At 43.4% G+C, this 10,153-nt stretch overlaps 1 pseudogene; it reads left to right on the plus strand.

Annotated features, from left to right (window-relative positions):
• Positions 1-9,067, plus strand: part of LOC109216767 — a 20,157-nt pseudogene extending 11,090 nt beyond the window's left edge.
• Positions 9,068-10,153: the final 1,086 nt, after the last annotated feature.

Genomic DNA, 10,153 nt, shown 5'->3' on the forward strand with positions numbered 1-10,153 from the left:
TTAAGATCCTTCTGTTTGAACAAATGCTGAAGGCTGCGATGATCAGTATATACCTCACAAGATACGCCATATAAGTAGTGCCTCCAAATCTTCAACGCATGAACTATAGCAGCCAACTCCAAATCATGTACGGGGTAGTTCTGCTCATGAGGCTTCAACTGACGAGAAGCATATGCAATAACTCTACCCTCCTGCATCAACACACATCCGATCCCAACTCTCGAAGCATCACAATACACAGTGTAAGAACCTGAGGCGGATGGCAAAACTAACACTGGAGCTGTGGTCAAAGCTGTCTTGAGCTTCTGAAAGCTCTCCTCGCACTCGTCTGACCATACGAATGGTGCACCCTTCTGCGTCAACTTAGTCAAGGGCGAAGCAATAGAGGAAAAACCCTGGACGAACCGGCGATAATAACCTGCCAAACCGAGGAAACTTCGAATCTCCGTGGCTAAGGACGGTCTGGGCCAACTCTGCACCGCCTCTACCTTCTTTGGATCAACTTGAATACCATCACTGGACACCACGTGTCCCAGAAAAGCTACAGACCCAAGCCAAAACTCACATTTGGAGAACTTTGCATAAAGTTTCTCCTCCCTCAACCTCTGTAACACCACTCTCAAGTGCTGAGCATGCTCCTCCTGGCTACGCGAGTACACTAGGATATCATCAATAAAAACGATAACAAATGAATCCAGATACGGCCGAAATACGTTGTTCATCAAGTGCATGAACGCGGCTGGGGCATTGGTCAGCCCAAAAGACATAACCAGGAACTCATAGTGCCCATATCTAGTTCTGAAGGCAGTCTTCATAATATCCGATTCCCTGATCTTCAGCTGGTGATAGCCTGAACGGAGATCAATCTTCGAGAATACCCTTGCCCCCTGGAGCTGGTCAAACAAATCATCAATACGAGGTAGTGGATACTTGTTCTTCACTGTCACCTTGTTCAACTATCTGTAATCAATGCACATCCTCATTGTGCCATCTTTCTTCTTTACAAATAGAACCGGTGCACCCCACGGTGACACGCTAGGACGAATAAACCCCTTTTCTAGGAGTTCCTGAAGTTGATCCTTTAGTTCTTTCAACTCTGCTGGTGCCATGCGATACGGAGGAATAGAGATGGGCTTAGTGCCCGGCACCAGGTCAATACCAAAATCAATGTCCCTGTCCGGTGGCATGCCCGGCAGGTCTGCTGGAAACACATCAGGGAAGTCCCTCACGACGGGGACGGAGTCAAGACTAGGAGTCTCAGCTCCAATATCTCTCACGAAAGCCAAATAAGATAGACAACCTTTTCCAACCATCCGCTGGGCTTTTAGAAAAGAAATCACCCTGCTGGGAACATAATCAATCGTACCACGCCACTCAATCCTCGGAATACCCGGAATAGCCAACGTAACTGTCTTAGCATGACAGTCCAGAATAGCATGGTACGGAGATAACCAATCCATACCCAGAATAACATCAAAATCAACCATGCTCAGCAGCAATAAGTCAACTCGGGTCTCCAGATCCCCAATAGTCACTAAACAGGATCGGTATACATGATCTACAATGATAGTGTCACCCACCGGGGTAGATACGTGAACAGGCAAAGCAAGACAACCTCGGGTAGTACCCAGGTGATGAGCAAAATATGAAGATACATAGGAATAGGTAGATCCGGGATCAACTACGACAGAGGCATCTCTGTGGCAGACTGAGATAATACCTGTGATAACAGCATCTGAGGCAATGGCGTCCTTCCTCTCCAGAAGAGCATAGAATCGAGCCTGACCACCGCCAGTCCGGCCTCCACCCCTGGGGAGGCCCCTGGCTACCTGACCTCCACCCCTAGCTGACTGGGCGGGTGCTGATGAAACAGGAGCAGAAGATGAGGGATGATCCCTCTGCTGAGACTGACTACCACGACGCCGAGGACACTGTCTCCTCATATGACCGAACTTACCGCACTCATAGCAACTACCCGGTGCTGGAGAAGGGGACTGATGGAAACCCCTCGCTGCTGAAGAACCTTGGTTGAAGAGGCAGGTGAAGAGCTCTGAGCTGGAAGGGCACTAAGTGAAGTCTGGCCCAGCTGAAATCCCTGATGACCGCGGCCTGAAGAGGCCCCACTGTACTCTGGACGACCTGACTGAGGAGGCCTGATAGACGGAGCACCACTGAAACTACCTGAACTTTGAGGCCTCTTTGCCTCTCTTTCCTCACGCTCCCGACGGCGAATCGTCTCAATCTCTCGAGCCATGTCAACTACCTCCTCAAACGAGGCACCCATAACCCTCTCTCTGGTCATCAAAATGCGGAGTGAATAGTTGAGGCCATCCACGATCTGTTGGGATCATCCAAGTGGCATGCCGAGCTAGCTGCGTGAATCTCAACTCTTACTGGGTCACAGACATGTCCCCCTGAACCAACCACTCGAACTGACGACGCAGCTCCTCCCTGTGAGACTGCGGTACGTACTTCTCCAGAAAGAGAGTGGAGAACTGCTGCCATGTAAGGGGCGCTGCACCAACCGGCCTACGCCTCTCGAAGTCCTCCCACCAGGTGAATGCAGACCCTGAGAACTGGAAAGTAGTAAAAGCCACACCACTCGACTCTAATATCCCTGTAGTGCGAAGCATACGCTGACACTTATCCAGAAAACCCTGGGCATCCTCGCCCTCAGCAGCGCTGAACGTCGGAGGCTGAAGCCTTCCGAATCTCTCAAGACGACGCTGCTCATCGTCCGGCATAGCTGGAACCTCATAGGCTGGAACTTGTGCAACTGGAGCAACTGGCGGAGCTATGGCTGCTTCCAGTGTCTGAAATCCCTGGCAACCTGCTCAGGTGTGTGAGCAACAGGGGTCTGATGTCCTCCCCCGGTCTGGGAAGCAGCTGCTGCAGTAGAAGCTGAGACTGCCTGAGCCAGGCCAGTGCAAACTGATAGTTTCTGTGCCAAGGTCTCCTAGAGACCAGGAATAGCAATAGGCACTGCTGGTGCCTGCACAGGTGCTGCTGGGACATCGACAACTGGAATCTGGTCCTGAACTGTGGCAGCTGGTGGGTCAGCAGGTGCTGTCTCTGCTGCCCTACCTCGACCATGAACTGGTGGTCGACCATCGCGTCCGGTAGCACGAGTTCTCGCCATCTGCGAGAGAATAGAATACAGAGATTTAGTTCTCGAATCACAAAGCCGCACGACAAGAATTTCAAGAATATGGAGTTTTCCTAAAGGTTCTGCAGCCTCTCGAGGAGAAGTACAGGCGTCCCCGTACCGTTCCGCGAGACTCTACTAAACCGGCTCATGACTCGCGAGGCTTAGTAACCTAGGCTCTGATACCAACTTATCACGACCCCAATCCCGGTCGTGATGGCGCCCAACACTAATGCTAGGCAAGCCCGACCAATTAAATACTCTCAACCCAAATACGCAATCCGTTAACAAATAATACGATTAAAATAGCAAATATCAAGGTTCCAATCCAAATCTAAATAAAATAGTACGGAAAATAATAACGAATATCCAAACATTCCCCAATAGATCTGGAGTCACGAGTCTAGAGCCTCTAGATGTAACAGAGTAATATATCCATAGTAATAAAGAAGTCTAGGATATGGGAAGATAAATGAAATAAAGGGGAGGAGTCGGGTCCTGCAGACGTCAGGCAGCTACCTCAACAACTCCTGAAAATAAACTTCACGAAAACAGCAAACAGCTCCACTAAGTCTCCGGAGCACCTGAATCTGCACACATGGTGCAGGGAGTAAAGTGAGTACTTCCAACTCAGTGAGTAATAAACATATATAATGACTGAAAGTAAGAAATCCCGAAATATTACAATATAAAGCTATAATCAACGATTCAGCACGTTAAATGATGAAACAACAGCAGACAATGACAATTAAGACCAACAGATATAAATGCGTGAATGCAATGCAATGCACATGACCCCTGCGGCGCGCAGCCCGATCCATTTGGGTACCCGCGCTCACTGTGGGGGTTCAGACTCCGGAGGGGCTCCTACAACCCAAGCGCAATATCGTCGTAGCATTTGCTGCGGCATGCAGCCCGATCCACACTCAGTCTATATATATATGCATTCAAGCCACTCGAGCACAGTCAATTTGTTCATTTTTAGTTTCAATTATTAGGAATTATAGAGCTAAGTGTTTAAACCTTTATTTATTTACTAAACATTTCGAGGCAGTGTCTAACTCAGGACTGATATCATGAGATATGCTAAGCATCATGGAAACAGTGATAAGGATCCCTGAAGGATGCAAATGATAGGCACAAAGCCCCGAACATATTCATAAAATCCAAGTAGGATGATTACCAAACAATTTCTAGTCAAGAACAAGTACGGACATCAATCGGAACAGACTAGGTCAAAATCCCCAGTCATAATCGACCCCGCACTCGTCATAGAGTACGTGTCTCGCCTCAATATAGCGTCACAAAGTGATATACCGGGGTTTCAAACCCTCAGGTCATCATTTACATCTATTACTCACCTCAAGCCGGCCACAAGTCTAGCTCGCTATGCCTTTGCCTTTCGAATCAACCTCTTCACATGCCGATTCTGATTAAAACCACAACGAATACATTACAATAGGCTAAAGAAACATAACCCAATCGAAAAGACTCGAAAAACACCAAAATTCACTAAGTTGGCAAAACCCGAGCCCCGGGCCCACTTCTCGAAAAATTATAAAATTTACATCACTGGATTCCTCGTCTCGCCACGAGTCTACACATACCAATTTTACCAGAATCGGAGTTCAAATGCCCTTTCAAAATCCGTTTTTACATCACAACTTTTCAAGCCCTAGCTTGACCCGTTTTTGATGAATTTTCCACAATTTACATATAATTTCTACCATAAACTTGAATAATTAGGCCAAGAGACTTACCTCCAATTGATTCTCACTCAAAAACCTTGAAAATTCTCGCCCAAAGCTCTCCAAGTTGCTTAAAAATGGTAGAAACCAACTCTTGTTCGCGGATGAAATTTAATGTTTTAAACCCTTCTGTAACAGTTGTTTTCCGCTTCTGCGGTCCCGCTTCCGCTTATGCGGGACCGCTTCTGAGGTCAGAAGTCCGCTTAAGCGGTTTTTCATTAAAGTTACAATTTCCGCTTTTGCGGATCACCCAGTACCGCTTCTGCGGTTGACAGTCCGCTCCTGCGGACTCGCTTTTGCGGACTATATTCCGCTTTTGCGGAATCTCCTCACCAGGCCACGAACCGCTTCTGCGCTCCTTCACCCGCTTCTGCGGAACCGCTTCTGCGGTCCATTTTCGCAGAAGCGGAAATACCAGATGACAGCAGCAACAGACCTGCAACACACCTCAAAACCTCTCGTTCAACCACCCGAATTCACCCTGAGGCCCCCGGGACCTCAACCAAAAACACCAATACATCCTAAAACCTCATTCAAACTTGTTCTCATCCTCAAAACACATCAAACAACGCTAAAACCATCAAATCACATCGAATTCAAGCCTAAGTTTCTTAAAAACTTCCGAATTATGCATTCGATCAAAAACCCGACCAAAACACCTCCGAATGACCTGAAATTTTGCACACATATCCAAAGTTACCTAACGGAGCTACTGCAACTCTCGGAATTCCATTCCGACCCTCGGATCAAAATCTCACCTATCCACCGGAATTCGCCAAATTGCCAACTTTGCTAATTCAAGCCTAATCCTACTCCGGACCTCCAAAATCATTTCCGATCGCACTCCTAAGTCACAAATCACCTCCCGAAGCTAACCGAATCGCCGGAATTCACATCCGAGCCTTCTAACTAATAAGTCAATGTTCGGTTGACTTTTCCAAATCAAACCTTCCTTAAAGAGACTAAGTGTCTCATTTCCTATCCAAACCAATTCAATTCAACTCTAACTCACTCGTTGCTGATAATAAAACATGAAAGAACAATAAATGGGGAAACGGGACTGTAATACATGAGACGACGGGTTGGGTCGTCACACCAGCTGTGAATATACTATTTTATTTAAAATACTAAAATAATTTAATGATTGATTGGTTGTGTGGCGTGGCTTCATTCCATGGCATTAGAGCATTCAATATTATTTCATTGCTGTCGTAATATACTTGGGGCATTATGTATGCTGTTGTGATATTGGAGCATAGCGTATGCTGCCGTAGACTTGTTGGGGTGTTAAGGTTAATTTCCTCCACCGCTTAATATGACAAGTCATTAGTGTAAAATTTTATGAGAAGTGGTATGCTCGGTTGAATATTTCAATTAGACTTGCGATATATTATAATACATGCATAATTTTTGTGCTTCTTGTTGTGTTTGTATTTTCTAACACTTGTTCCACGAGTATTCAAAGGGGCGGGTCAAGGATCTTACTAGGTTATATTTACGTATAAACTCGCTCTTTACCTGCATCTCTATGCTGTTGCGGACGATAGAGCTAGTGGCTGACGAATTCGCTAGGGTTGATTCTGTTGCTTAGGTGAGCCACCGCATTGTTCGCTGAGGCCATCTTTTCAATTTTATCTAGTTTATTCCAATTATTTCCTTTGCTTTCGGTTTGCATGCCCGCCAGTTAAAGTCATGTAACTTTATTAGATGCTCTTCCGTCTTAGCGTGGCAATCATTTGTGCTAGAGTTTTATTATTTCAGTAATCATTGAGTTAGATGATTTCAAGAAGAAGAAAGAGCTTCTTGTATTTTTATGTATTTATTCACATCAAGAGTACTGACATTTATACAATGAATCCTATGGCTAAACTAGGAAAAGAAATCGGTACAAGCTACAGAATAAAATCTGCCTATAATTAGGCTAGAGAATAAAATCTAATCTAATCAAATCTTTCTACTAATTACACTAATCAACAGAGTTTCTATCAATAGATTATGGATTCGGTTGATAACTATTCCGTATTTAATTATTAATTATGATTTTGGACATGCACTTATTTTCTCTCAGTGCTTGTATAAATAGTTAAATATATGGAACATGACATGGGTGTCAATCACGTCTAGGGGGTAGTTTGGGATGTGACAAAGTATGATGTTAGACCTATTCCGCTTGCATCCTTGAATGATGGTGGGGCAAACCTCAGTAGCCAACTGAGTTAATCCCACATCTTTGAGAAGGTAATGGGGCAAACCTCGCCAAGGACAATACCTAAGGAGGGGTGTATATGACACCCCAGGCGAATCCCACATCGACAAAACACGTGAGAGATGCTGGGTATATCAGTACACAAGTATTAGACCCTAGTGACGCGTTTTGAAGCCGTGCGAGCCTAGGCGCAAAGCGGACAATATCTGGGCTGTTACAGATTGACACCTTGTTGTATTTAGAAACTTGTAACTATAACGTTCCTTTTTTCGGTTGACATAATTTGTCATGGGATCATTGTATACAAAAAGATTTCGTTTGCCATCACTGTACTTTTGGTAGTTATACCAATTTAGCTCATGTATTACTTTCTTAAACTCTGTGTTTATTCAAACTATGCCAAACAAATTGGGATGGAGGGAGTAACAAATTTGCTTGTCGTCCATTGTGTTATATTCTGTTTGTATCACTTCCATATGATAAAAAGGAATTAGGTGGATTTTCAAATCATTAACAGAGTTGATCAACTATATTTATCAACAATCCAAGCTTCTCATTGTTTTCAAAATTTTAGGTTAAACCTGATACTTCAAAAAGGGGGAAGAGTTGGGTTATACTTTTCGGCATCATGGTGTGGTCCATGCCAACGTTTCACCTCAAATTTGGTAGAGGTGTACAATGAGCTCCTTCCCAAAGGAGAAATTGAAGTTGTTTTCCTTTCTGCTGATGGGGACGATGAGTCTTTCATGGGTTACTTATCCAAAATGCTATGGCTTGCGGTCCTTTCTCTGATTCTGAAACCCATGAACGTCTGGATGAGCTGTTTGCTGTTAAAGGAATACCCCACCTAGTGATCCTTGATGAAAATGGGAAGGTATTGACTGATGGTGGGGTTGAGATCATCCTTGAGTATGGGGTGGAAGGTTACACTTTACTTCCTGAACGGGTTAAAGAAACTTAAAGACGGGAAGAAGCAGCTAAGAGGGATCAATCCTTGAAATCTATCTTACTCTCACAGTCACGAGACTTTGTATTTGCCGCTGATGGGAGGAAGGTCAGTTCAAATTGCTGTACCTTATTGAGTTCCTTACACTATGTTCTTTATGGTTTAATTCGTACTGTTGTTACTGCTGTTTCACTATGATTTAATATCTATCAGGTAGCAGTTTGCGAGCTTGAAGGCAAGACTGTAGGCCTTTATTTCTCGCTGGCCGCATTCAATGGATGCCTTTCTTTCACTCCAAAGCTGGTTGAAGTGTATAAAAAAGTTGAAGGAACTGGGAGAAAACTTTGAGATTGTGATGATTCCGCTTGATGATGATGAAGAGTCATTCAAACAAGCATTTGCTAACTTGCCTTGGTTTTCACTTCCCTTAAAGGACAGGAGCTGCGAGAAGCTGAACTATCTGATGGGAAGACTCTTCATTCTAATGTTGCTGAAGCCACAGAGGAGCACGGCATCCAAGCATACCCTTTTACACCTGAGAGATTCGCTGAACTTGAGAAGATAGACAAAACTAAACGAGAAGCGCAGACACTTGAGTCATTTTTGGTTTCAGGAGATCGTGATTTTGTTATTGGGAAGGATGGTGCTAAGGTGAGATACTTGTTTACTTTCATAATTTGGTAACCCTAGTTATATTAACATGACTTTTTGATAACTCTTGACTTTGCTAGTCGAGTTATCATCTTTTTTTTCTGATTTTGACATGAGATGTGCTTTCATGTATTTTTCTTTGCCAATCATACTGCAAAACAGCTTCCATCCCATTTCTGTTGATGTCTTTGCCTGCATTCCCACAATTACAGTCAGTCATCACAGATTTTTTTTTGTAGATTCCAGTGTCTGATCTTGTTGGGAAGAATGTTCTTCTTTGCTTTTCTGCACACTGGTGTCCTCCGTGCCGTGCTTTCCTACCAAAGCTTATAGAAGCATATGACAAGATTAAAGCGAATGATGATGCTTTTGTTGGAAAAAAAAAAATTAATTTGGGAGAGCAAGACAACAAAACACTCAAACACTCACAACTCACTTTAAGAATGGAGAAGAAATGATATTTTTCATTCAACTTGACTTGTTCCAAATGGCTAGCATACATGGGTATTTATAGTAGAACTACTACATGTATCTAGCCTAAACTCCATGTAAACACACTAACTAAATTCACATTAGTCTACACTAGTTCATACATCTCATAATGAAGTTCACATTAGTCTACACTTGTTCATACATCTCATACTAATATGAACTAATCTAAACATATTTAATATAAATGTGAACTAATGGAAACAAGTTTATTATAATTTTAACATCCCCCCTTAAACTTGTTTCATCACTCCAAACGCCATCCTTAGCTTTTGAAAAACTTCAATCTTTAATGGCTTGGTGAAAATATCCGCAATTTGATCTTGCGACTTCACATGCTCAAGCTCCACAACTTTATTAGATATACAATCTCTAATAAAGTGATACCTTGTATCTATATGCTTGCTCCTTTCATGAAATACAGGATTTTTGGCTAACTCGATAGCCGACTTGTTGTCAACAAAAATCTTTGTGGCATCCTTTTGTGGTTGGTGAAGTTCCTCCAACAAACTTCTTAACCAAATTGCATGACAAACAAATGAGCAAGCTGCAACATACTCCGCCTCACAAGTTGACAAAGTAACAATTGGTTGTTTTTTAGAATTCCATGTAAATGCAGAATTTCCAAGAAAGAAAACAAACCCAGTAGTACTTTTACGATCATCAATATCACCAGCCCAATCACTATCACAATATCCCACAAACTTAGAATCCTTAGAAGATGAATAAAGAATTCCATAATCAAGTGTATCTTTGATGTACCGAAGTATTCTTTTTGCTACCTTTAAATGGGAGGTAGTAGGAGCTTCCATAAAGCGGCTCACAAGTCCAACACCATAAAGAATATCCGGCCTTGTGCATGTCAAGTACCTTAAGCTTCCAACAAGACTCTTGAAAAATGTGGGATTTACATTTTCTCCATCTCCATGCTTGGATATTTTAACTCCACATTCAACGGGGGTGCTCAC

The sequence above is a fragment of the Nicotiana attenuata genome, unplaced genomic scaffold (genome assembly GCF_001879085.1).
Source record: "Nicotiana attenuata strain UT unplaced genomic scaffold, NIATTr2, whole genome shotgun sequence".
NCBI lineage: Eukaryota > Viridiplantae > Streptophyta > Magnoliopsida > Solanales > Solanaceae > Nicotiana > Nicotiana attenuata.